The 26,455-nt window shown below is 45.9% G+C and overlaps 1 long non-coding RNA gene across 1 annotated transcript; it reads right to left on the bottom strand.

Annotated features, from left to right (window-relative positions):
* Positions 1 to 915: 915 nt before the first annotated feature.
* On the bottom strand, positions 916 to 25,226 carry LOC140193750 (uncharacterized). The gene is made up of 3 exons (XR_011884930.1): positions 25,199 to 25,226; positions 17,763 to 18,026; positions 916 to 1,048 (listed from the first exon to the last, which is right to left on the bottom strand). It is a non-coding gene; the product is annotated as an uncharacterized lncRNA (long non-coding RNA).
* Positions 25,227 to 26,455: the final 1,229 nt, after the last annotated feature.

Raw genomic sequence — 26,455 nt, 5'->3', positions numbered from 1 at the left:
GGTCTGGGAATGGCAAGACATCTGGCCACAAGACTCTGCAAAGGACTGAGAGGATCATTGGGGTCTCTCTTCCGCCCACCGGAGATATTTTTCAGGAACGTCACTTGCACAGGGCCCTTAGCATTGTCAATGATCCCTCCCATCCATCCAACAATCTCCTTCACCCCCAACCATCAGGTAGAAGGTACTGTACGATTAGGACAAGGACTGTTAGGATGGGAAACAGCTTCTTCCTCCAGGCCATGAGACGACTGAACTCCCTGCCACCACCAAGGTCTCATCACGTATGAAGAACCAGTAGCATTATACTGTTTACTTTTTAACTTTTATTGTAAATGTCCCTTATTATTTGTTAATCTATTTGTGGTAATATTCCCTTGTGTTGTGTGTGAGTTATATATATTGTGTTGAGCACCTTCGTCCAGAGTAATGTTGTTTCATTTGGCGGTGTACCTGTATGCCATTGAATGACAATAAACTTGAACTTGAAGTTGAACTCGAAATGTCAACTGTTTATTCCCTTCCATAAATGCTGCCTGACTTGCTGAGTTCCTCCAGAATTGTATGTGTGTTGCTTAGGCACACATCCTGCTCTGTGCTGATGTACCCCACAGCTGGTGACCGAGAGGATTCAAAGCCCCAGAAGCCAAGAGCAGCAAGCGAGAACACCTTGATAATCCACTTCAAGCCAACCGGATGGAAAAACTTATTTTCAGCAGAAGCACGGGACATCAACCAATATAAATATCCAAGCATTTCACAACTCCATTTAATATCCTCCTTTGCAATCAGGGTGTTCTTGGGCTATATTCTTACTTGGATTTGAAAAGGTCCTGAGGGAGAGACGTTACTCGGAGGGATTTGAACAGTGAGAAGGGAACGGATGGGCTTACAGCCGCCTTACCTGGACTTGCAGTCAGAGGAATACGCTCCCTCCCCAGCTGCAGGCTGACGAACTGACTGGCGATTCTGGAACTGCTGCATCGTGCAGCTTCTGGGCACCAATACGAGCAGGGTGGTGTGCTGAGTTGGAGGAAATTATGCAAGTCTAAAAGAGGAAAACCAGTAACATCAACTAGTGAAGAAATAAGCACCATTAGAGTGACACTGTGTTCAGAACTTTTCCGACTCAGCATCTGTGGCACACCCACTTATACATTGCGGTCACACTGTGCCAGCACCAAACTCCCAGCTTTACCTGCTGTGATCATTTGTGACTCCACTCAAACACCGTGGATGAAGGGTTAAGGGTCCAATGCACTCTTCAGATCAGATTCAGTTTATTCAAACTATAGAACAGATGGTTAGTGTTTCTGCACAATGATCCACTTTCTATTCATAAACTATGTAAATATACTTGCACTAACTTCCCCCTAGTACACACCACACAGAAACACAGAACCCTTACTGGAATACGTTGCACAAAAGAGAACATCCCTTTCGAAGTATAATGTATGGGTATACAAAGCCCCTCTTTGAATTCACTGCAGGCACATGGGACGTGCAGCATGGATGCTTGGAAACTTCCCTGAAGCACAGTCAATGGATACACACACCCAATCCTAGAAAACATTGCTTGGACCTCTCCGGGAGTAGACGACGTAAGTAAACAGAGCCCTAAATGGAACACACTGCATGTGTACACAGAACCACCCCTGGAATACTTTGCTAGGAGAACCATTCCTCAAGGCTGCAGGAATCGTTGATACAATACATACCAACAGTACATTGAATTTCTATAACAACCAACGTTATGACGAGCTACGTACAGGCCTCCGAACAGCAGCCAAGATGTAGAGTACAAATTACAGTGGGAGACAGAAAAAGCATGTCAAAAGGACAATGTTATGATAGTCATGGGGGATTTCAATATGTGGATAGATTGTGAAAATCAGGTTTGCGCTGATTTTGAATCCCAAGAGAGGGAATTTGTAGAATATTTACAGGATAGCTTTTTAGAGCAGCTTGTGGTTGAGCCCACTAGGGGATCTGCAATTCTGGATTGGGTGTTTTGCAATAAACTAGATTGGATTAAGGAGCTTTAGGTAAAGGAACCATTAGAAGGCTATGATCATAATATGGTAAGACCCACTCTGCAATTTGAGAAGTTAAACGTATCAGTATTATAGGCTGTTGGAGCAGTGCTGCCAGGATAATCAAGGACACGACCCACCCAGCCAACACACTTTTCGCCCCTCTTCCCTCCGGGAGAAGGCTTAGGAGCTTGAAGACTCGTACGGCCAAATTTGGAAACAGCTTCTTTCCAACTGTGATAAGACTGCTGAACAAATCCTGACCTGGATCTGGGCCATTACCCTCCAAATATCCAGACCTGCCTCTCGGTTTTTTGCACTACCTTACTTTCCCTTTTCTATTTTCTATTTATGATTTATAATTTAAATTTTTAATATTTACTATCGATTTGTACTCCAGGAAGCACGAAGAGCAGAATCAAATATCGCTGTGATGATTGTATGCTCTGGTATCAATTGTTTGGCGACAATAAAGTATAAAGTATATTACAGTGGAGTAAAGGGAATTACAGAGACGTGAGAGAAGAGCTGGCCAAAGTTGATTAGAAGGGGACTCTAGCAGGGATGACAGCATATGGCTGGAGTTTCTGGGAGCAATTCAGAAGGTGCAGGATAGATACATCCCAAAGAAAAAAGTATTCTAAAGCCAGGATGACACAACTATTGCTGACAAGGAAAGTCAAAGCCATCATAAAAGCAAAAGAGGACATACAATAGTGCAAAAATTAGTAGGAAGTTAGAGATTGGGAAGCTTTTAAAAACCTTCAGGCAACTAGAAATGCCATAAGGAGGGAAGAGATGAAATATGCAGGTAGGGCAGCCAATAATATCAAGGAGGATACCAAATGTTTTTTCAGATATATAAAGAGTAAAAGAGAGGCGAGGATAGATATTGGACCATTGGAAAATGGCGCTGGAGGGGTAGTAATAGGGGACAAAGAAATGGCAGATGAACTGAATAAGTACTTTGCATCAGTCTTCACTATGGAAGACAGTAGCAGTATGCCATAAGTTCGAGAGTGCTGGTGGCAGAAGTGAGTGCAGTTGCTATTACGAAGGAGGAGGTGCTTCGGAAGCTGAGAGATCTGAAGGTAGATAAATCATCTGGACCAGATGGTGTACACCCAACAGTTTGAAAGAGGTAGCCGAAGAGATTGTGGAGGCATTAGTAATGACCTTTCAAGAATCAATCGATTTTGATATTGTTCCAGAAAACTGGAAAATTGCAAATGTCACCCCACTCTTCAAGATGAGAGGGAGGCAGAAGAAAGGAAACTATAGGCCAGTTAGTCTGAACTCCATGATTGGGAAGATGTTGGAGTTGGTTGTTAGGTTTGTGGCTTCAGAGTACTTAGGAGACACATGGTACAATAGGCCAAAGTCAGCATGGTTTCCTTAAGGGAAAAGCTTACCTGACAAATCTGGTGGAATTCTTTGAGGAAATAACAAGCAGGATAAACAAAGGGAAATTGGTGGATGTTGTGTACTTGGATTTCCAGAAGGCTTTTGATAAGTTGCTGCACATGAGGCTGCTTAACAAGTTAATAGCCCGTGGTATTACAGGAAAGGCACTAGCATGGATAGAGCATTGGCTGATTGGCAGGAGACAAAGAGCTGGAATAGAGGGAGCCTTTTCTGATTGGCTGCCAGAACCTAGTGGTGTTCCACAGGAGTCTGTCGAGACTGCTTCTTTTTACGTTGTATGTCAATGATTTGGATGATGGAATTTGCAGAGGATATGAAGACAGGTGTAGGGGCAGGTAGTGTTGAGGAAGCAGGGAGACTGCAGAAGGAGGTAGACAGATTAACAGAATGGGCAAATAAGTGGCAGATGAAAGACAGTATCAGGCACTTCGGTAGAAGGAATAAAAGTGTAGACTATTTTCTAAACAGAGAGGAAGTTCAAAATCAGATGTGCAAAAGGATTTGGGAGTCCTCGTGCAGGATTCCCTAAAGGTTAACTTGCAGTCTGGGTCCATGATCAGGAAGGCAAATGCAGCGTTAGCACTCATTCCGAGAGGACTGAAATATAAAAACAAGGGCACAATACTGAGGCTTTAAAAGGCAATGTGAGGCCTCACTTGAGGTATTGTGAACAGTTTTGGGCCCCTTATCTAAGTAAGGATGTGCTGACATTGAAGAGGGCTGAAGGGAGTTTCTTGTAAATGATTCCAAGAATGAAAGGCTTATCACATGAGGAGTGTTTGATAGCTCTGGGCCTGTACTCACTGGAATTTAGAAGAATGAGGTTGGGGGTGGGGGAATTCATTGAAACCTATTCAACATTGAAGGGCCTAGATAGAGTGGATGTGGGGAGGATATTTCCTATAGCAGGGGAGTCTGGGACCTCAGAATAGAGGGACGTCCATGTAGATCGAGTTGAGGAGAAATTTCTTTAGCCAGAGGGCAGTGAATCTGTGGAATTTGTTGCTCCAGTCTGTGGAGGCCAGTCACTGGGTATATTTTTGATTAGATTATGAGAACACTCAGTCCTCTTTTATTGTCATTTAGAAATGCATACATGTGTTAAGAAATGATACAATGTTCCTCCGGAGTGATATCACAGAAAACAGGACAGACCAACACTAACACTGACAGAACCACATAATTTAGGGGCAGATTATAGCAGAGGTGTAAACACAAAATAATCTGCAGATGCTGGGGTCAAAGCAACGCTCACAACACGCTGGAGCAACTCAGCAGGTCGGGCAGCATCCGTGGAAACGATGAGTTGATGTTTCGGACCGGAACCCTTCATCAGGACTGCAGGGGAAAAGGGTAGAGGCCCTATAAAGAATGTCGGGGGAGGGTGGGAAGGAGAAGGCTGGTAGGTTCCAGGTCAAAAACCAGTAAGGGGAAAGATAAAGGGGTGGGGGAGGGGAGGCAGGGAGGTGATAGGCAGGAAAGGTGAAGAAAGAACAGGGGAAAACACAATGGGTAGTAGAAGGAGGCGGAACCGTGAGGGAGGTGATAGGCAGCTGGGGGAGGGGGCAGAGTGACATAGGGATAGGGGAAGGGAGGGGGAGGGAATTACTGGAAGTTGGAGAATTCTATCTTCATACCAAGGGGCTGGAGACTACCTGGACAGTATATGAGGTGTTGCTCCTTCAACCTGAGTTTAGCCTCATCATGGCAGTGGAGGAGGCTATGTATGGCCATATCTGAATGGGAGTGGGAAGCAGAGTTAGAGAACGTAGAAAATAGGTGCAGGAGTAGGCCATTTGGCCCTTCGAGCCTGCACCGCCATTCAGTATGATCATGGCTGATCATCCAACTCAGAACCCTGTACCAGCCTTCCCTCCATACCCCCTGATCCCTTTAGCCACAAGGGCCATATCTAACTCCCTCTTAAATATAGCCAATGAACTGGCCTCAACTGTTTCCTGTGGCAGAAAATTCCACAGATTCACCACTCTCTGTGTGAAGAAGTTTTTCCTAATCTCGGTCCTAAAAGGCTTCCCCTTTATCCTCAAACTGTGACCCCTCGTTCTGGACTTCCCCAACATCGGGAACAATCTTCCTGCATCTAGTCTGTCCAATCCACAGGATTATGGTGTCAGCCAACTCTGTCATGGGTTGAGGACATCTTCAAGAGACAACATCTCAGCAAGCTGGAATCCGTCATTAAGAACATTCACCATTTGGGCATGCCCTATTCTCATGACTACCATCAGGAGGGAGGTATAGTACCCTGAAGACCTACAATCAATGATTTAGAAACAGCATCGTCTCCAGCATCAGATTCCTGAATTGTCCATGAACATAACATTGTTTTTCCTTTATTCTGCACTATTTCTTTACTTATGTAGTTTTAATGTATTTTACTGTACTGCTGCGGCAAAACATCATATTTCTCATTATGTACAGCATTGGTAATAAAACTGATCCGGATTCTGATTCTGATGATAGGAGTTGCTACAAGTTATTTCATGCTATTTAGTCTAGCCCATCTGTTACCTTTGGGATATTGTAAAGAGAATGCAGATAGTCATGAGTGCTGCCAGTCCATCACTCAAATCAGACCCCTGTCCATTGAGTCTACTTACAATTCCTGCTCCTCAGAAAAGCAGCCAACATAATCATGGACAATTCCCATCCCAGTCATTCTTCTCTCCTTTCCTTTTGAATAGAAGTTACCAAAGCTTGAGAGCACACACTTACTGACTCAAAGACCATAGAACCATAGAACCATAGAACCATAGAAACTACAGCACAGAAACAGGCCTTTTGGCCCTTCTTGGCTGTGCCGAACCATTTTCTGCCTAGTCCCACTGACCTGCACACGGACCATATCCCTCCATACACCTCCCATCCATGTACCTGTCCAATTTATTCTTAAATGTTAAAAAAGAACCCGCATTTACCACCTCGTCTGGCAGCTCATTCCATACTCCCACCACTCTCTGTGTGAAGAAGCCCCCCCAATGTTCCCTTTAAACTTTTCCCCCCTCACCCTTAACCCATGTCCTCTGGTTTTTTTCTCCCCTTGCCTCAGTGGAAAAAGCCTGCTTGCATTCACTCTATCTATACCCATCATAATTTTATATACCTCTATCAAATCTCCCCTCATTCTTCTACGCTCCAGGGAATAAAGTCCTAACCTATTCAACCTTTCTCTGTAACTGAGTTTCTCAAGTCCCGGCAACATCCTTGTAAACCTTCTCTGCACTCTTTCAACCTTATTTATATCCTTCCTGTAATTTGGTGACCAAAACTGAACACAATACTCCAGATTCGGCCTCACCAATGCCTTATACAACCTCAACATAACATTCCAGCTCTTATACTCAATACTTCGATTAATAAAGGCCAATGTACCAAAAGCTCTCTTTACGACCCTATCTACCTGTGACGACACTTTTAGGGAATTTTGTATCTGTATTCCCAGATCTCTCTGTTCCACTGCACTCCTCAGTGCCTTACCATTAACCTGTATGTTCTACGTTGGTTTGTCCTTCCAACGTGCAATACCTCACACTTGTCAGTATTAAACTCCATCTGCCATTTTTTAGCCCATTTTTCCAGATGGTCCAACTCCCTCTGCAGGCTCTGAAAACCTTCCTCACTGTCTACTACACCTCCAATCTTTGTATCATCAGCAAACTTGCTGACCCAATTTACCACATTATCATCCAGATCATTGATATAGATGACAAATAACAATGGACCCAGCACTGATCCCTGTGGCACACCACTAGTCATAGGCCTCCACTCAGAGAAGCAATTCTCTACCACCACTCTCTGGCTTCTTCCATCGAGCCAATGTCTAATCCAATTTACCACCTCTCCATGTATACCTAGCGACTGAATTTTCCTAACTAACCTCCCATGTGGGACCTTGTCAAAGGCCTTACTGAAGTCCATGTAGACAATATCCACTGCCTTCCCTTCATCCACTTTCCTGGTAACCTCCTCGAAAAACTCCAACAGATTGGTCAAACATGACCTACCACGCACAAAGCCATGTTGACTCTCCCTAGTAAGCCCCTGTCTATCCAAATGCTTGTAGATTCTGTATCTTAGTACTCCCTCCAATAACTTACCTACTACTGATGTTAAACTCACCGGCCTATAATTTCCCGGATTACTTTTCGATCCTTTTTTAAACAACTGAACAACATGAGCCACTCTCCAATCCTGTGGCACTTCACCCGTAGACAGCGACATTTTAAATATTTCTGCCAGGGCCTCCGCAATTTCAACACTAGTCTCCTTCAAGGTCCGAGGGAACACCCTGTCAGGCCCCGGGGATTTATCCACTTTAATTTTCCTCAAGACAGCAAGCACCTCCTCCTTTTCAATCTGTACAGTTTCCATGGTCTCACTACTTGATTCCCTCAATTCCATATATTTCATGCCAGCTTCCTTAGTAAATACAGACGCAAAAAACCTATTTAAGATCTCCCCCATTTCCTTTGGTTCCGCACAAAGCCGACCACTCTGATCTTCAAGAGGACCAATTTTATCCCTTACAATCCTTTTGCTTTTAATATACTTGTAAAAGCTCTTTGGATTATCCTTCACTTTGACTGCCAAGGCAACCTCATGTCTTCTTTTAGCCCTCCTGATTTCTTTCTTAAGTATTTTCTTGCACTTCTTATACTCCTCAAGCACCTGATTTACCCCCTGTTTCCTATATATTTCATACAACTCCCACTTCTTCTTTATCAGAGTTGCAATATCCCTTGAGAACTAAGGTTCCTTATTCCTGTTCCATTTGCCTTTAATCCTGACAGGAACATACAAACTCTGCACTCTCAAAATTTCCCCTTTGAAGGCTTCCCACCTATCAATCACATCTTTACCAGAGAACAACCTGTCCCAATCTACGCTTTTTAGATCCTTTCTCATTTCTTCAAATTTGGCCTTCTTCCAATTCAGAACCTCAACCCTAGGACCGGATCTATCCTTGTCTATGATCAAATTGAAACTAATGGTGTTATGATCACTGGAACCAAAGTGCTCCCCTACACAGACTCCTGTCACTTGTCCTAACTCGTTTCCTAACAGGAGTTCCAATATTGCATCCCCTCTAGTTGGTCCCTCTATATATTGATTTAGAAAACTTTCCTGAACACATTTTACAAACTCTAAACCATCTAGACCCCTAACAGTATGGGAGTCCCAATCAATGTATGGAAAATTAAAATCCCCTACCACCACAACTTTATGTTTCCTGCAGTTGCCTGCTATCTCTCTGCAGATTTGCTCTTCCAAGTCTCGTTGACTATTGGGTGGTCTGTAATACAATCCCACTAATGTGGCCATATCTTTCCTGTTTCTCAGCTTCTCTCTCTCTCTGTTTTCACACCCCTGAATGAACGTCCCATGCAATAAATATGAACTCTTGATCTCCCAGTCCAGCTCAGAGACCCTTCCCTTTTATTTCTTTTTAACCTACTCTGCATTTTCTCTGTATCTATGACACTACATTCTGTTTCTTTTACTGCCTCAATGTCCTTATGTATGGCATAATCTGCTCTGATTGCACACAAATTGAAATTTTCTCAATGTACGTCAGTACACATGATAATAATAAACCAACACCAATACCAATAATATTTTCTGTGTGCTGCACTGTGAACTGTATTGTAAAGTATTGGTTTAATTTATCTGCCTTTCTTTATTTTCTGTTATGAATTCCCATCTCACTTTTCCCATCTACACCTTCCTTTTTGTATATCTATATCAGCTTTTTGCTGCTTCTATTGATACTACACGCCAGATTTCTCTCATAATAAGCTTTCTCTCTCATTAGCTATTTAGGCTTTTGCTGCTGGCTCCTCAAGCTTTACTAGTTCTCTGTTCTATCACTATTCCTTGCAGTAGTTTTAGGTTTATTGTTATCACTGAGTTTCTTTGGCACTGATGGTTATCTATTTCATTGAATCCCTCTTTCTAATTAGGTAATTTTTCTGTTGAGTATTATGATCTAGGTGTTTAAATATCTATCACTGTTCACCCATGAAAAAAACATAGAAAACCTACAGCACAATACAGGCCCTTCGGCCCACAAAGCTGTGCTGAACATATCCTTACCTTAGAAGTTACCTAGGGTTACCCATAGCCCTCTATTTTTCTGAGCTCCATGTACCTGTCCAGGAGACTCTTAGAAGACTGTATCGTATCCACCTCCACCACCATCGCCAGCAGCCCATTCCATGCACTCACCGCTCTCTGCATAAAAAACTTGCTCCTGACATCTCCTCTGTACCTACTTCCAAGTACCTTAAAACTGTGCCCTCTCGAGCTAGCCATTTCAGCCCTGGGGAAAATGCCTCTGACTATCCACATGATCACTGCCTCCTATCAGGTCAACTCTCATCCTCCATCACTCCAAGGAGAAAAGGCCGAGTTCACTCAAACTATTTTCATAAGCCAAACTCCCCAATCCAGGCAACATCATTGTAAACGTCCTCTGCACCCTTTCTATGTTTTCCACATCCTTCCTGTAGTGAGGCGACCAGAACTCAGCACAGTACTCCAAGTGGGGTCTGACCAGGGTCCTATATAGCTGCAACATTACCTCTCTGCTCTTAAACTCAATCCCACGATTGATGAAAGCCAATGCATTGGATTCCTTCTTAAACACAGAGTCAATCTGCACAACAGCTTTGAATGTTCTATGCACTTGGACCCCAAGATCCCTCTGATCCTCCACACTGTCAAGAGTCTTACCATTAATACTATATTCTGCCATCATATTTGACCTACCAAAATGAATCACCTCACACTTATCTGAGTTGAACTCCATCTGCCACTTCTCAGCCCAGTTTTGCATCCTATCAATGTCCTGCTGTAACCCCTGAAAGCCCTCCACACTATCCACAACACCCCCAACTTTTGCGTCATCAGCAAATTTGCTAACCCAACCCTCCACTTCCTCAACACACATGAAAGTTGCCGGTGAATGCAACAAGCCAGGCAGTATCCCCAGGAAGAGGCACAGTCAATGCCCCAGGCCGAGAGCCCCCACCAGGACCAACCGAAAGAAGAAACAGCAAGAGACCTGAATGTGGGAGGGAGAGAGGAGATCCAAAATGATAAGAGAAGACAGGAAGGGGAGGGATGGAGTCAAGAGCTAGACAGGTGATTGGCAAAAGGGATATGAGAGGATCATGGGATCCCTTTAGGATTTTGTACGTTTCAATAAGATCCCCCCTCAACCTTCTAAATTCCAATGAGTATAAGCCTCGTCGATCCAGTCTTTCATCATATGAAAGTCCTGCCATCCCAGGAATCAATCTGGTAACCCTTCTTTGTACTCCCTCTATGGCAAGGATGTCTTTCCTCAGACTAGGGGACCAAAACTGCACACAATACTCCAGGTGTGGGCTCACCAAGGCCTTGTACAACTGCAGTAGTACCTCCCTGTTCCTGTACTCGAATCCTCTCGCTATAAATGCCAGCATACCATTCACCTTTTTCACCACCTGCTGTACCTGCATGCCCACTTTCAATGACTGGTGTATAATGACACCCAGGTCTCGTTGCACCTCCCCTTTTCCTAATCGGCCACCATTCAAATAATAATCTGTTTTCCTGTTCTTGCCACCAAAGTGGATAACCTCACATTTATCCACATTAAATTGCATCTGTCATGAATTTGCCCACTCACCCAACCTATCCAAGTCACCCTGCATCCTCTTAGCATCCGCCTTGCAGCTAACACTGCCGCCCAGCTTCGTGTCAACACTTCGAGTTGAAGTGGGTGGCTACTGGGAGACCCTGTCTGTTTTGGCGGACGGAGCGGAGGTGCTCGACGAAGCGGTCCCCCAACCTGCGTCGGGTTTCACCAATGTAGAGGAGGCCGCACCAGATGCAATAGATGCCCCAACAGACTCACAAGTGAAGTGTTGCCTCACTTGGAAGTACTGTTTGGGGCCCTGAATGGTGGCAAGAGAGGAGGTGTAGGGACAAGTATAGCATTTGCGCTTACAGGGATAAGTGCCAGGTGGGAGATGCGTGGGGAGGGACTTGTGGACCAGGGAGTCGCGGAGGGACTGATCCCTGCAGAAGGCGGAGAGGGGTGGAGAGGGAAAGATGTGCTTAGTGGTGGGATCCTGTTGAAGGTGGCGGAAGTTGCGGAGGATAATGTGTTGGATCCGGAGGCTGGTGGGGTGGTAGGTGAGGACAAGGGGAATTCTGTCCCTGTTGTGGTGGCGGGAGGATGGGGTGAGAGCCGAAGTGCGGGAAATGGAGGAGATGCAGGTGAGGGCATCATTGATGACAGCAGAAGGGAAACCATGATCCTTAAAGAAAGAGGACATTTGAGATGTCCTGGAACGGAAAACCTCATCCTCGGAGCAGATGCGGCGGAGGAGGAACTGGGAATAGGGAATGGCATTTTTTCATGTGGCGGGGTGGGAAGAGGTATAGTTGAGGTAATTATGAGAGTCAGTGGGCTTGTAGAAGATGTCAGTGGACAGTCTTTCTCCAGAGATGGAGACCAAGAGATCGAGAAAGGGGAGAGAAGTGTCCAAGGCAGACCAAGTGAATTTGAGGGCTGGGTGGAAGTTAGAAGTAAAGTGGATGAAATTGACGAGCTCAGCATGGGTGCAGGAAGCAGCACCAATGTAGTCGTCAATGTACCGAAGGAAAAGTTGGGGAGCAGTACCAGAATAGGTTTGGAGCACAGACTGTTCCACATAACCAACGAAGAGGCAGGCGTAGCTGGGTCCCATGCGAGTTCCCATAGCTAAACCCTTGGTCTGAAGAAAGTGGGAAGAGCCAAAAGAGAAGTTATTGAGTGTGAGAACCAGTTCCGCCAACCGGGGGAGGGTAGTGGTTGTGAGGTCTATTCTCCAGGAAGTAGCGGAGGGCTTTGAGGCCTGCTTGATGGGGAATGGAGGTGCATAAGGATTGGACATTCAAAGTGAAAATGAAGTGGTTGGGACCGGGGAACTGGAAGTTATTGAAGAGGTGGAGGGCATGGGATGTATCCCGGATGTAGGTGGGGAGGGACTGAACTATGGGAGACAAAATGGAGTCCAGGTAGGCAGATACAAGTTCGGTGGGACAGGAGCAGGCAGAAACTATGGGTCTAGCGGGACAGTCAGGCTTGTCAGGCTCACCCCATCCTCCCACCACCACAACAGGGACAGAGTTCCCTTTGTCCTCACCTACCACCTCACCAGCCTCCGGATCCAGCACATTATCCTCCACAGCTTCTGCCACCTTCAACAGGACCCCACCACTAAGCACATCTTTCCCCCTCCAACCCTCTCCGATTTCCGCAGGGATCGGTCCCTCTGTGACTCCCTGATCCACACATCCTTCCCCACGGATCTCCCACCTGGCACTTATCCCTGTAAGCGTAAGTGCTACACCTGTCCCTACACCTCCTCTCTTGCCACCATTCAGGGCCCCAAACAGTCCTTCCAGGTGAGGCAACACTTCACTTGTGAGTCCGTTGGGGTCATCTTTTGCATCCGGTGCTCCCGGTGCGGCCTTCTCTACATTGGTGAAACCCGACGCAGATTGGGGGACCACTTCGTCGAGCACCTCCGCTCCGTCCACCACAACAGACAGGATCTCCCAGTAGCCACCCACTTCAACTCTGCTTCCCATTTCCATTCAGCTATGTCCATACATGGCCTCCTCCACTGCCATGATGAGACTAAGCTCAGGTTGGAGGAGCAACACCTCATATACCGTTTAGGTAGTCTCCAGCCCCTTGGCATGAACATAGAATTCTCCAACTTCCAGTAATTCCCTCCCCCTCCCTTCCCCTAACCCTATTTCACTCTGCCCCCTCCCCCGGCTGCCTACCACCTCCCTCTTGGTTCCGCCTCCTTCTACTACCCATTGTGTTTTCCCCTATTCTTTCTTCACCTTTCCTGCCTATCACCTCCCTGCCTCCCTTCCCCCACCCCTTTATCTTTCCCCTTACTGGTTTTTCACCTGGCACCTACCAGCCTTCTCCTTCCCACCCTCCCCCTACCTTCTTTATAGGGCCTCTGCCCTCTCCCTCTACAGTTCTGACAAAGGGTTCCGGCCCGAAACGTTGACTGTTCGTTTCCACAGATGCTGCCCGACCTGCTGAGTTCCTCCAGCGTGTTATAGCAGAGGTGGATAGATTCTTGATAAATCAGGGTATGAAAGGCTATGGGAAGAAGGCAGGAGAATGGAGCTGAAAGGGAAATAGATCAGGCAGCCATGATCAAATGCTGGAGCAGACTCGATGGGCCAAATGGACTAATGCTGTACCTATGTCTTATGAGTGTGCAGGGCAGCACCAGTATTAAGTTCCGCAGAATTACTCCTTAGGATTACATATTTTGGAGGACAGAATCACTTCAAGAATATATTGCAAGGGTACATGGAAGACCTTCAGGAATCCATCACACAAACAGAGAGGGTTCCTCTGCTGCATGGATACACAGAATTCCAGAAATAGACTGCATGGTAGAGGAAATCCCTCCAAGATTACACTGCATGGGAACAAAAACAAAACACCTCAGGAATGCGTACATAGATTAAAATGAAAACCTTACCCACCCCCTCCCCATCACTCCGAATACACTGCTCAGGTGAATAGATCTCTCTCCTGGAAAGCACTGTATGGGTACAATTAAAAGGTCCAGGAATCCACAGCACAGGTACAGGGAACCTCTGCTTGAACAGACTACACTAGTTCACAAAACATTTCCTGGAATCTATTGCAAAGGTACATAGAACCTCTACTAGAAAACTGGATGTGGGGACCCAGGAACCCACCCACTCAGGAATCAATGGCAAGGTGCACATGTCACCTCCTGAAATAAGCACCCCTCTGGCAGTGTACCAAATGGTTATTACAGAGGACATAGAAACCTACAGCACATCACAGGCCCTTCGGCCCACAATGTTGTGCCGACCACGTAAACTACTCTAGGAACTGCCTAGAATTTCCTTAGCGCACAGCCCTCTATTTTTCTAAGCTCCATGTACCTATCCAAGAGGCTCTTAATAGACCCTATTGTATCCGCCTCCACCACCGCCTGCAGTGCATTCAACGCACCCACCGCTCTCTGTGTGAAAAACTTACCCCTGACATCCCCCCGTACCTACTGCCAAGCACCTTAAAACTATGCACCCAGTGCTAGCCATTTCAGCCCTGGGAAGAAAGCCTCTGACTATCTACATGATCAATGCCCCTCATCATCTTATATAAGAACTGCTTTGGAATACACTGGAGTTACACAGAATCACTCCGAGGACGTATGGCATGGTATTCCTTCAGCAATGCAAGACAAGATAAAGAGAACTTGGGGAATACACTGCAGAGATATACAGATACAAATGTAACGCCCTGGGAAAGGTTTCACTGTCAATGTAATGGTTTCTCTGTAGCAGCAGTGTTTGGGTTATGGCTAGAGATAACAGGGGCTTTGGAATGTGCACCGTCCAATGAAGGGAGTGTTTTTTTCTTGTGTGCCTGAGAGCGGGTTGTTCTAGATCTTTTGTTCGATGGAAGATGGAGAGGGAAGATGCTGGAATGGAGAGGTCGTAGACTGCAGGACGGAGTGGACTTGGATGGGGCTGGGAGTCGATGACGCCCGGGGGAAATCGATGGAGGACTAACGGACGGGAAACCGTGAGCTCCAACGTGTGCATTAGACTGTTTCATTAAAATGGGCCCTTTTCTTTCTGTTTTCTTTACCAACCCTATAGTGAAATTAAGAATTATAAAACTAAATCATTTAATTGCGTAGGGTGTACTGTCTGTTATTCTGTGATACTGATTTGTAACGGGGGAACAGATCACACAGCATCCTCACAACAAGAGGTTTTGCACCTCAGATTTCACACGTTTGGCGGGGCAGAGACAGTCTTCCCGGACAAACCTGAAGGTTACACAAAGCATGCGTACTACAATACATAACTCCTGTATTTGCTGTGCAGTTGCACAGAATTCCTCTGAGAATAAAAAGCACGTACACAAATCTCTCCTCAGAAATGAACTGCACCTGGCCAGCCCCTCCCCCCTTTTCATTAGCATTTTCTACACGATACCCGGTATCTCTCCTGGAATATATTGTTACGGTGTGGGGGATCCTTTTGGAAACATGAATAGAGGGAAATCCTAGGAATAAACTTCACGAGCGGATAGAACCCCTCTGGGAATAAACGGGATCAATTAACTTTGTGAATACCATTGTTTGAAAGCTGTCTGGAAATAAGCTGAACGACTCCAAGAGTATACTATTATAGTTCCACAAAGCCACTGGAAAATGCGCACAAGCCGACAGGGAATAGAATGGCAGCATAGAATTCTCTGTGTGGGCTTAATGAACCCCTCTGGCATAAATCCTGTCTGGTATGATCCTCTCGGGAACTGCAGAATTCCTTTGAGACACAGAGAACATCCTGGAACACATTGCACAGGTACATAGAATTCCTTCTGGAATATCCTGCAAAGGTACACAGAAGCCCTCCCAGAATACAGCCCAGCGTCTCCAGGAAGAACAATGCCCGAATACAAAGAATCCCTCCAGGCTCATGGAATCACCTTGTGTATACACACTGTACAAACGCATGGAATTCCTCCAGAAACACTTAGCATGGGTTCACTGGATTACTGTGGACATGCACTAAGTACACAGAGTTGCCTGGGAATCACTACTTAGGCAGAGAAGCATTTTTAACAGTGTTCAGCCTTGATCCATAGAATCCACCTTTCAGCATAAAAATAAAAAAGTAGGCATCTGTTAGTCTCATGAGACCATGGATTTGCGTCTGGAAGGTTTCCAGGGGGCAGGCCTGGGCAAGGTTGTATGGAAGACCAGCAGTTGCCCATGCTGCAAGTCTCCCCTCTCCACACCATCGATGTTGTCCAAGGGAAAGGCACTAGGGCCAATACAACTTGGCACCGGTGTCATCGCAGAGCACTGTGTGGTTAAGTGCCTTGCTCAAGGACACACACGCTGCCTCAGCTGAGGCTCGAACTAGTGACCTTCAGATCACTAGACCGACGCCTTAACCACTTGGCCACGCGCCAACACTCAAATGCTGCTCCGGAAATGTACTACAAGGGTACATGGAGCTTCCAAAGGAATGCACAGCACAGCTGCACAGAATGCCCCTTGAAGTATAATGTATGAAGACACAGAATGGGTCTGGCTAAACACAGTAGAGATTTAATGAAGGACAATCAATCGCTTAGAATGCTTTGGAGGCTGTAACCAGCAGGACGGATGAGGGTGGACCAGTGGACGTTGTGGCTTTGCTATGTATCTGTGATTTTCAAGGGGCTTCGAAGTTGCCACACCAGATAATAAATCAGACTTAGAGTACACCATGTTGGGGGTAATATACTGCCCCATACTGAGCTTTGGTTAACAAACAGATACCACAGATTAAGGACAAACAGGTTCTGAATTCTGACAAAGTTCTTCAACATGAAATGTTAACCCAGTTTCCGTTTCACTGATATTGCCTGACTTGCAAAATGCTCTTCTCCTATTGATCTTTCAGGACCAAACGAGTCGATAGTGTTTTCAGGGAGTGTGGTCAGTGAGATACCACAGGGAAGGGTGTGGGCACCCCAGCTTTGAATATTCTGTATCAACAACTTGGATGAAGCAGCCGGGTGTAATATATAAAAGTTTTTTGGTGATGCAAATCTAGGCACTAATGTGGACTGTGAGGAAGATATAGAGAGGTTTCAGGGGAATAAATGCCTGGATAAGTGAATAGGTGACGGCATGGCAGATGGATTATAATGTGGGAAAAATGTGATGTTATTCAGTTTGGCAGAAGAAAATAGTTAACACGAAATATTTTTGAAATGCTGAGACACTGAAAAATTTTGGTGTGTAGAGGGACCTGCTGTCCTTGTACACAAATTACTCGAAGTTAATGGATTAGTGTAGTGTGGCATGTGGCCAAGTGGTTAGGGCATTGGACTAGTGATCTGACTATGTGTGTCCTTGAGCGAGTCTACCCAGCTGAGAATGGGTACCGGCAAAAATGCTGGGGGTTAACCTCGCGATAGAATCCAGGGGGGAGTCTCGTACTCTCAGTCGCTTCATGCCATGCCACAAGGCTTGTGACAGACTTTTAAAAAAATGGATTAGTACACCAAGCAGTTAGCAAGTCAAATGGTATGGTGGCCTTAATCTCAACATGATTTGAGAAGAGGGGATAAGTGGCCTGCTGTCTAGTGAGAATGCACCAGGAATATTCTGTTCCTCTCTGGTCTTACTACCTGAGGAAGAATATACATGATAGTCATGGAAGGCTCACCAGATTGCTTCCGAGGATAGGGGGTTTGTCCTTTCAGGACAAGTAAAGTGTCTGGTCAATCTTGAGTTTAGAAGAATAAGAGATGATCTCATTGAAACATGCAAAATTCCTACTGGGCTTGACAGGGATAGTGTTTCCCCGGAAAAGAGCCGAGACCCAATGTCCAGCATCCAGGATTGAGATGAGAAGGCATTTCTTCATTTCGGGATTGGATGACTCTTTGGAATTATCCATCCAAGGACATGGTGGAAACAGCCACTGTCTCTAGATTAGAGAAAGAGATAAAAAAGATTTTCAAATACAGCATTAAAAGAAGGGATTTGGGATGTTTGCAGAAGAGTGATACTGAGTTGAAGTAACCACTATGAAGGACTTCATTCCTTGAAGCATTAGAGACTTAGAGGTGATCTTATAGAGGTGTATAAAATCATGAGAGACATCGATAGGTTGAATGCACTCAATCTTTTTTTCCCAGAATTGGGGAATCAAGAACTCGAGGGCATGGGTTTAAGGTAAGAGGAGAAAGATTTAAAAGCAACTTGAGAGGCAACTATTTTTTACACAAAGGGTGGTATCTATGAGGAATCAGCTGCCAGAGAAGTTGTTGAGGCAGGTACAATAACAATTTTTAATTCGCAGTTAAACAGGTACATGGATTGGGAAGGCTGAGGAGATTATTGGCTAAACACGGGCAAATAGGACTAACTTGGATGGGTGATCTTGGTCGGCATGGACCAGTTGGGCTGAAGGACTAGTTTTCTTGTTGTAGAACTTGATGTTTGCAGCACTGCAGCTTGATAGCTTCATGATTCTCTGCAAAGACAGGAGAGCTGGGTCTTTTAAAGGCAGGGGAAGTGGGGTATGCCTTATGATTAAGTCATCGCAATGCACACATGTGGTACTCTGACTCAGTCCTGCTCACCCAACCCAACATCTCGTAGTCAAATGTCATCCAGTTTATCTGCCAAACGAGTCTTCCGCCATCATCCTGGTAGTGATGTCCATTCTACCTCAGGTCAACGTCAGGCAGGCTCTGGAGAAACTGAGCATTGTAATCAGCAGACTCGAAACTTTACCCATCACTGAGGGAGATTTCAACCAGGCCAGCCTCTGAACAACTACTACCAACATATTACTTGTGGAACCAGAGGAGCCAACATATTTGATCACTGTTATAACACCATCAAGTACGGTGACCATACAAACCCACGTCCACACTTTGGAAAGTATAATCATCTGGCTGTACTTCTACTCCCAGAGTATAGGCAGAGATTAAAGACCGCAGCACCACTGATGAGGACCGAGAAAGTATGGTCAATGGAGGCAGAGGAGTGCTTACAGGACTGCTTTGAGTTGGTGGACTGGACAAAATTCAGGGTTTCATCTTTGAATATGAATGAATAAGCCACAGTTGTCACCAACTTCATCAAGATCTTTGTGGATACTCACAACACACTGGAGGAACTCAGCAGGTCGGGCAGCATCCGTGGAAATGATCAGTCAACGATTCGGCCGGAACCCTTCATCAGGACTGTAGGGGAAAGGAGCAGAGGCCCTATAAAGAAGGTGGGGGAAGGGTGGGAGGGAGAAGGCTGGTAGGTTCCAGGTGAAAAACCAGTAAGGGGAAAGATAAAGGGGTGGGAGAAGGGAGGCAGGGAGGTGATAGGCAGGAAAGGTGAAGAAAGAATAGGGGAAAACACAATGGGTAGTAGAAGGAGGCAGAACCAAGAGGGAGGTGGTAGGCAGCTGGGGGAGGGAGCAGAGTGAAATAGGGTTAGGGGAAGGGAGGGGGAGGGAATTACCGGAAGTTGGTGAATTCTATGTTCATACCAAGGGGCTGGAGACTACCTAGACGGTATATGAGGTGTTGCTCCTCCAACCTGAGTTTAGCCTCATCATGGCAGTAGAGGAGGCCATGTATGGAGATATCTGAATAGAAGTGGGAAGCAGAGCTGAAGTGGGTAGCTACTGGGAGATCCTGTCTGCTTTGGTGGACGGAGTGGAGGTGCTCGACGAAGCGGTCCCCCAATCTGCGTCGGGTTTCACCGATATAGAGGAGGCCGCACCGGGAGCACCGGATGCAATAGATGACCTCAACAGACTCACAAGTGAAGTGTTGCCTCACTTGGAAGTACTGTTTGGGGCCCTGAATGGTGGCAAGAGAGGAGGTGTAGGGACAGGTGTAGCACTTGCGCTTACAGGGATAAGTGCCAGGTGGGAGATCCGTGGGGAGGGACGTGTGGACCAGGGGGTCGTGGAGGGACCGATCCCTGCGGAAGGCGGAGAGGGGTGGAGAAGGAAAGATATGCTTAGTGGTAGGGTCCTGTTGAAGGTGGTGGAAGTTGCGGAGGATAATGTGCTGGATCCGGAGGCTGGTTGCTCATATGATAAGCCTGCCAATTCTGGAATCATTTTCACGAACCTCCTTTGCACCCTCTGAAACATCAGCACATCCTTTTTCAGATAACAGGAACAAAACTGCTCACAATACTCCAAATGAGCACTTACCAGCACCCTATAAAGCCTTAACATTACATCCTTGCTTTTATATTCTAATCCTCTCAAATCTACTGTGAGAGATTTGGGAGGTTGGTCATGGCTAGAATCAACTCCTGCCGAAGCAAGGACTTGGACATGCTGCAATTTGCCTATCGCCACAATGGGTCTACAGTAGATGCAGCCATACTGGCTCTTCACTTGGCCTTGAATCACCTGGACAATAGCAACCCCTAAGTCAGGCTGTTGTTTTTAGACTTCAGCTCAACATTCAACACAGTCATGCCCTCAGTTCTAATTAGCAGGCTCCGAAACCTAGGTCTCTGTACCTCCCTCTGCAACCTGATCCTTCACTTCCCCACCAGGAGACCACAGTCTGTGTGGATCAGAAATGACATCTCCTCCTTGCCAGTGCACTTCAAGGATGTGTGCTTAGCCCGTTGTTTTACTCTCTCTATGACTACGAATGTGTGGTAAGGCACAGCTCAAACACCAGCTATAAATTTGCTGACAACACAGCCGTTGTTGGTGGAATTTCAGGTGGTGAGGAGAAGGCATGCAGGAGCAAGATGGATTAGCTGGTAGAGTGATGCCCCAGCAATAACCTTGTACTTGGAATCAGAAAGACCAGGGAATAGATTGTGGACTTCAGGAAGTGGAAGTCGAGGGAATGCACACTAGTCCTTGTCGAGGGATCGGGAGTGAAAGGGGTTTCAAGTTCCTGGGTGTCAACATCTCTGGGTATCTGTCCCGGGCCCAACATTTAATGTAATTACAGAGAAGGCAAGTCAGCAGCTATATTTCATTGAGAGTTTGGGGAGAATTGGTATATCACCAAAGACACTCATGAATTTTTGTGGATGCATCGTGGTGAATATTCTAACTGGTTGCATCACTGACTGGTGTGGAGGAGCCACTGCACAGGATTGGAAAAAGCTGCAGAGAGCAGTGAATTCTTCCAGCTCCATCATGGGCATTGGCTTCCCAGCAACGAGGCAATGCATCAGGAGAGCAGCATCCATCATTAATCACCCAGGACAAGTCCTCTTCTCATTGCTCCCGTCGAGGAGGAGGTACAGGAGCATGAAGACACACACTTTGCAGGAACAGCTTCTTCTCCTCCGCCTTCAGATTTATGAATGGACAAAGAACCCATGAATATTACTTCAGTATTCTTCCTCTTGTTTTGCACTACTTATTTAATTTCATTTTCTTTTTTAATATGTACTTCTTATTGTAACTTATAGTTTTTGTTATTATGTGTTGCAATGCACATCTGCTGAAACAACAAATTTCATGACATATGCTAGTGATATTTAACCTGATACTGATTCTGACTCTAGGATCTCACTAGATGGCAGATCAGGCAAGAGTGGCTGAATGGTCAACTCCAGCTATATTTTATGATCTTAGGAGTCAATGATTCAGTGTACTCGGAGAGCTATCAGTAGAGCAATGCAATGAATCCCAGCATTTCCCCCCACTCCCACCGCCAGCTTCCATTCTTTCTCTGGACACTTGCAAAGTATTCTCCCTCAAGGTCTTCTCCAATTCCCTTCTCGACTGCAAGATCCAGTTCATAAGTATGCTCCGTAAAAATGTTTATCCTTATATTCTCCTTGAACCTTTGGCCCCAAAATTTAACCCCCTGCCTCATTAATACTCAGTCTGCATTAAATCATGGAACACATCCAAGAGTATACCAGAAGGGTACACGGAACCAATATGAAATACTACTCTGAGAATACGTAACAAGGGTGCATAGACTCTTTTGGAGTTACCTGTAGAATTCTCTGGGAACACACCGCCTGGAATACACCATGTGGGTTCATGAAACCAACACAATGGAAATGCACAACCTGGGCACAGAACCTCTCCAACTGCAGACTATTTTGGTACATAGAAGATAATACAATCCACAAATATACAAGAAGAGTCACCAAACGTTGCCAGAGAAGTAGCATTTCAGCTGCAAGGAGAGACGGGGTGGGGGTGGGGGAGGTTATTAGTGAGATTGGATTTCTTTTTCTTTGAGGAGAGAAGACTCAGGAGGGGTAGCGGAACTGTTTAAGATATAGAGCATCATGACTGGTATAGGTAGGAAAGCAGGTGAGAATATTTTCTCCATAGCAGAGGGGTCCGAAGGGAATAGACATAAGAGAGGGCCCTCGAGGAAGATCAGAGGATAGTTGAAATCTGAACATAATGCCTGTTAGAGGCAGGTAGTCTCGAGTATTTTAAGAAATACTTAGGTGAACATTGGAAACCAAATAGAAGTTTACAGGCTGCATTAAAAAATCGGATTAGAGTAGGTAGATTCTTGTTGGCTGTCACAGTCACGCTGGGCTGAAGGGCCTATTTCTATTCTCTACGACTCAATGACACTGCACAGGTACACAGCACTTCTTCTAAATATAATACATACCGGTGCTCAGACAGTCCAAAGGTGCACGGAGCCAGCATGGGAATAAACTTCAAAGGTATTAATAACACCTCAGGGAATATGCAGATATTAGCAGTACTGTATCTGTCAGAGACCTGGATATTGGGACTACCTGTAGAGGGAGAGAGTATATTCTCAGAGGAATCCCTGCCATGCATCCTTAGAGAAATTCTGTCTACCTGTGCTCTCAATACCCTGAGATGTTTTATATACCTGGCTGCATATTCCCAGAGGTCCTTTGATGTCCTGGTGCCCAGCATACCAGGACGTGTTCTCACAGTATCCAATCCTCCAGTCGTGATCTAGTAGGGCCCAGCCCACTTATTGAGAACTGTTGCAATGGGATCTAGCCCACTGACAGGTGGTCCAAGGGGATCTAGCCCTTCAACAATGTCCAGCTCTCCTGCAGGTGGTCTCCCATTTTTGGCTGTTTTCCAGCCTGGTTCTCTAGAATGTTCTCCACTTGTCTCACTGTGTGCATCAGAGCAGAGAGTCGGCATCCAATGAGCCATTCTCCAGCAGGTGCTCAGCCCTTTAACAGCTGATAGTCCATCCTCCAACGGGTGGCCTTGCAGCCACCCGGGTGGATTCTCCAACCCTCCTGAGTTTTCCAGGCGTCCCATGCCACAGGTGTTTTCCCAGCCCACCTCACCACCACCTTCCAGCCGAAACAGTCGCCCAGCTGCTTCGTCCTCTAGCAGGAAGGTTGCTGGTTGCTGGTCCACGACAGCAGGGTATCTGGCAGTCAAAGGCTTCTCTGCTCAGTGTAAACCCCATGGTTGTGACTCTGCCATGGCACATTATGGAGACTGCAAATACTTAATTGTGTGTGGTTTTCTCTAACGCAGCGGGGAAGAGCAGGAAACAGACAGTCGTTAGGTTGAACCCTTATGCCGAATTATGTGTTTAATTGCGTTTTAGTAAGGTTAATATATGCGGATTGGCAAGTGGACATGCTATTCGCTTGCTGGGGCTGGGTATCTCAGCAGCTTCGGCTGGTATCCAGGCCAAGTGGAAATGTTGCAACTAATTTGGAAGTCAGCCCGCATGCCAGGATTGGAACCAAAGGCACCAAATGCCAATGATGTGGGCACAGGGGAAGGAAAAGGTAATGTACCAATCAAGGATTCTCGAAAACCGTGTTGTGGTAGAAAGGAAGGAAATGTACTGTACGCAGTCAATCTTCACAAGCAGAGAACCCGCCAGTCCATCAGCCTCATCCATCCGCTGGGCGTTATTGACGATTCATACTTCGGTCTTGTGACATTCCACTTGTTGCTCCCTCCCACACATCTTCGGGTAAGTGTGTCCCCACTTCCCAAATGCGTGTTGTGAAATCGGCCCAGACATACCCACGGCTGCCGTTCTTCGGCGAATTAAATCCCATGAGCTGGTTCCTCAAGGAAGCTCAGGGCAGTTGAGGCGGCGCTTTGATCCGACATTCTGGACTGAACTTTGTTTCACTGTGTCTGGGTAAATCAGTCTCGCCAGCATGGTGAGCTACTTGCCATCCCTGCTGTGTGCGGCACCTGTTTGTGACTCTGTTACTCAGCAAGGAGACAGTAATTATTCCTAACGCGACTGCTCTTTCAGCAAACACAACGACTGGCGGAGAGTGGGGTGGGTGGAGAGCACGGGGTTTTGAGCTTTTGAGGTTAAAATCGATTAAAGTGAAATATAACGAAAAAGGGAGATCTGCGTGGGAAAGCTAGCTCGACGTGGAACTCGATTAGAAACATTCAAGGGGGTTAGAACAGAGGAGAGTGAGGAGGAGCAGACGGCTAGTGATGGAGTGGTGCAAATGCACCCGGAGTGAGACTGTCGAGACGCAATAAGCGGAGCTCGGTCCACCTCTCATTCACACTGTAAACAGCACAGAGTCTGGCGTCATAGACTGGGGCAAGATAGCGAGAGGGAAGTGACAGAGCGGGGGCGGGGGGAGAAATGGAGGCAGACGGGCAGACACAGACATAGGTAGAGACATACGCACACTGGTACTGAGAGGGCGCGACAAGACGGCGAGGATACTGGGAGGGAAGGGTAGTTGAAAATGAGACTGGGGAGGGAGAAGGAAGAGACTTCGATGCACTTCAATAAAAGGGGGAAAACAACCAATCCTGTGGATTTTCCCAATCCAAATAGACACATGAAATATGAGGTGTTCGGACGAAAAGGATGAGGGATTGAGGAGGCGATTGGGGGGGGGGGTCAGATGGAGACAGGATACAGCGAGGGAGATAGACAGAAGGAGACATACACAGAGAAGATAAAAAAACAAGGGACAGAATAGTGTGAGAGAGGGACAGAGTGGGGGGTGGGGGAAGGAAGGAGGGATATTCCTACAGGTAGAAATAAAGTCTTTGGAAAGGCAGCGGCTGCCGCAAAGTGAAACCTCTTGACTGCGAACGCACCGCTCCGATCATGCTCCCCACCCACTTCCACCCCAGGTGCCCCACCTGCACCAGCCTCCCCTGGCCCCAGTCTCGGGGCTCCTTACCTGCTGCAGCCGGTCACTGCCTCGGGCACTCTTGACAGTTCGAGACACATCGCGCTGAGGATGGAAGAAGCAGAGAGGAGCCGCCTACAGGGCGAGCCAACCTATCAGAACTTTGGGAAAGCGTCCAGACACAAGGGCGGGGCCAAAGTTTCCCGGTTCAGAAATACCAGTTCATCCTCCCACGAGTGGCGTCAATCAGACCCCAAGGCATCGAATCCTGCTTTCACACATTCATTTCATCTTAGTTCAGTTTAGAAATCAGTGCTACTGCGGGTCCTTTCTCACAACGATGTCCATTCCAGCTCTGTCAAAACCGGCATTCACTCTCCAAATTCTTCATTTATTACGCTTCTCTCCAAACCAATTGCTATTATCGAAACAAATCTTGTCCAAATTATAGTGTTGATCAAAACACTAATTTATTACACCTACCTCCAAACTCGCCCCCCAGTCCTCTTGAAAACTGTTATTTAATATGTTATTACGAATAAAAGTTACAGTATTGTCAAATTAGTGTTTTATAAAGCCCAGTCCAAACCAGTATTTGATATAAGTCTAATCATAATCCTTGTTAATTATATCCCCTGGCAAACCAGAATTTATTTCAGTCTTGCCAATCAGTGTTTATTAAAATCCCAAACAAACCAGGGTTTATTACTTTCCTGAAACAAGAGTCCTGATGAAGGGTCTCGACCGGAAATGTCAACTGTTCGCTCTTTTCCATTGATGCTGCCTGGCCCGCTGAGTTCCTCCAGCACTTCGTGTGTGTTGCTTTATTACATCCCTGTCCAATTAATGTTTAATTTTGCCCAATCCAAACGAAGATTTAATATAGTTCCCCAAACATTGTTACTTATATCTTGGCCCATTAAAAACATTGTGAATTACAGTTTAATTAAAACCAAATTTCATTATATGCAGATCAAATCAGTGTTTATCACAGTCCTGTTGAAGCCAATGTTGATGAAAGTCCAATACGCACCAATTTTCATTATATAACCCTGTACAGATCAGTGCTTGTTAATGTTCAGTACAAACTATTTAGAATCAAGTCCAAACTGGATAGCTCCATATGAACATACAGTACAGACTATGGGAAGAATAGGTCACTTGGCATTTGGATCCTTCTGCATCGTATAATATGTTCTTGGCTGACCTGTTTCATACTATAATCTCAACTCCCATTCTTATCCATCTTTCAACTTTTACCCTCTTGTTTATCAGATATCTGCCTATCTCTGAATTCAAAATAATCAT

The sequence above is a fragment of the Mobula birostris genome, unplaced genomic scaffold, assembly GCF_030028105.1.
Source record: "Mobula birostris isolate sMobBir1 unplaced genomic scaffold, sMobBir1.hap1 scaffold_804, whole genome shotgun sequence".
In the NCBI taxonomy this organism is placed as follows: Eukaryota; Metazoa; Chordata; class Chondrichthyes; order Myliobatiformes; family Myliobatidae; genus Mobula; species Mobula birostris.
Note: the sequence above shows the minus strand (reverse complement) of the source record. Positions and strands in the feature narration are given on the sequence as shown.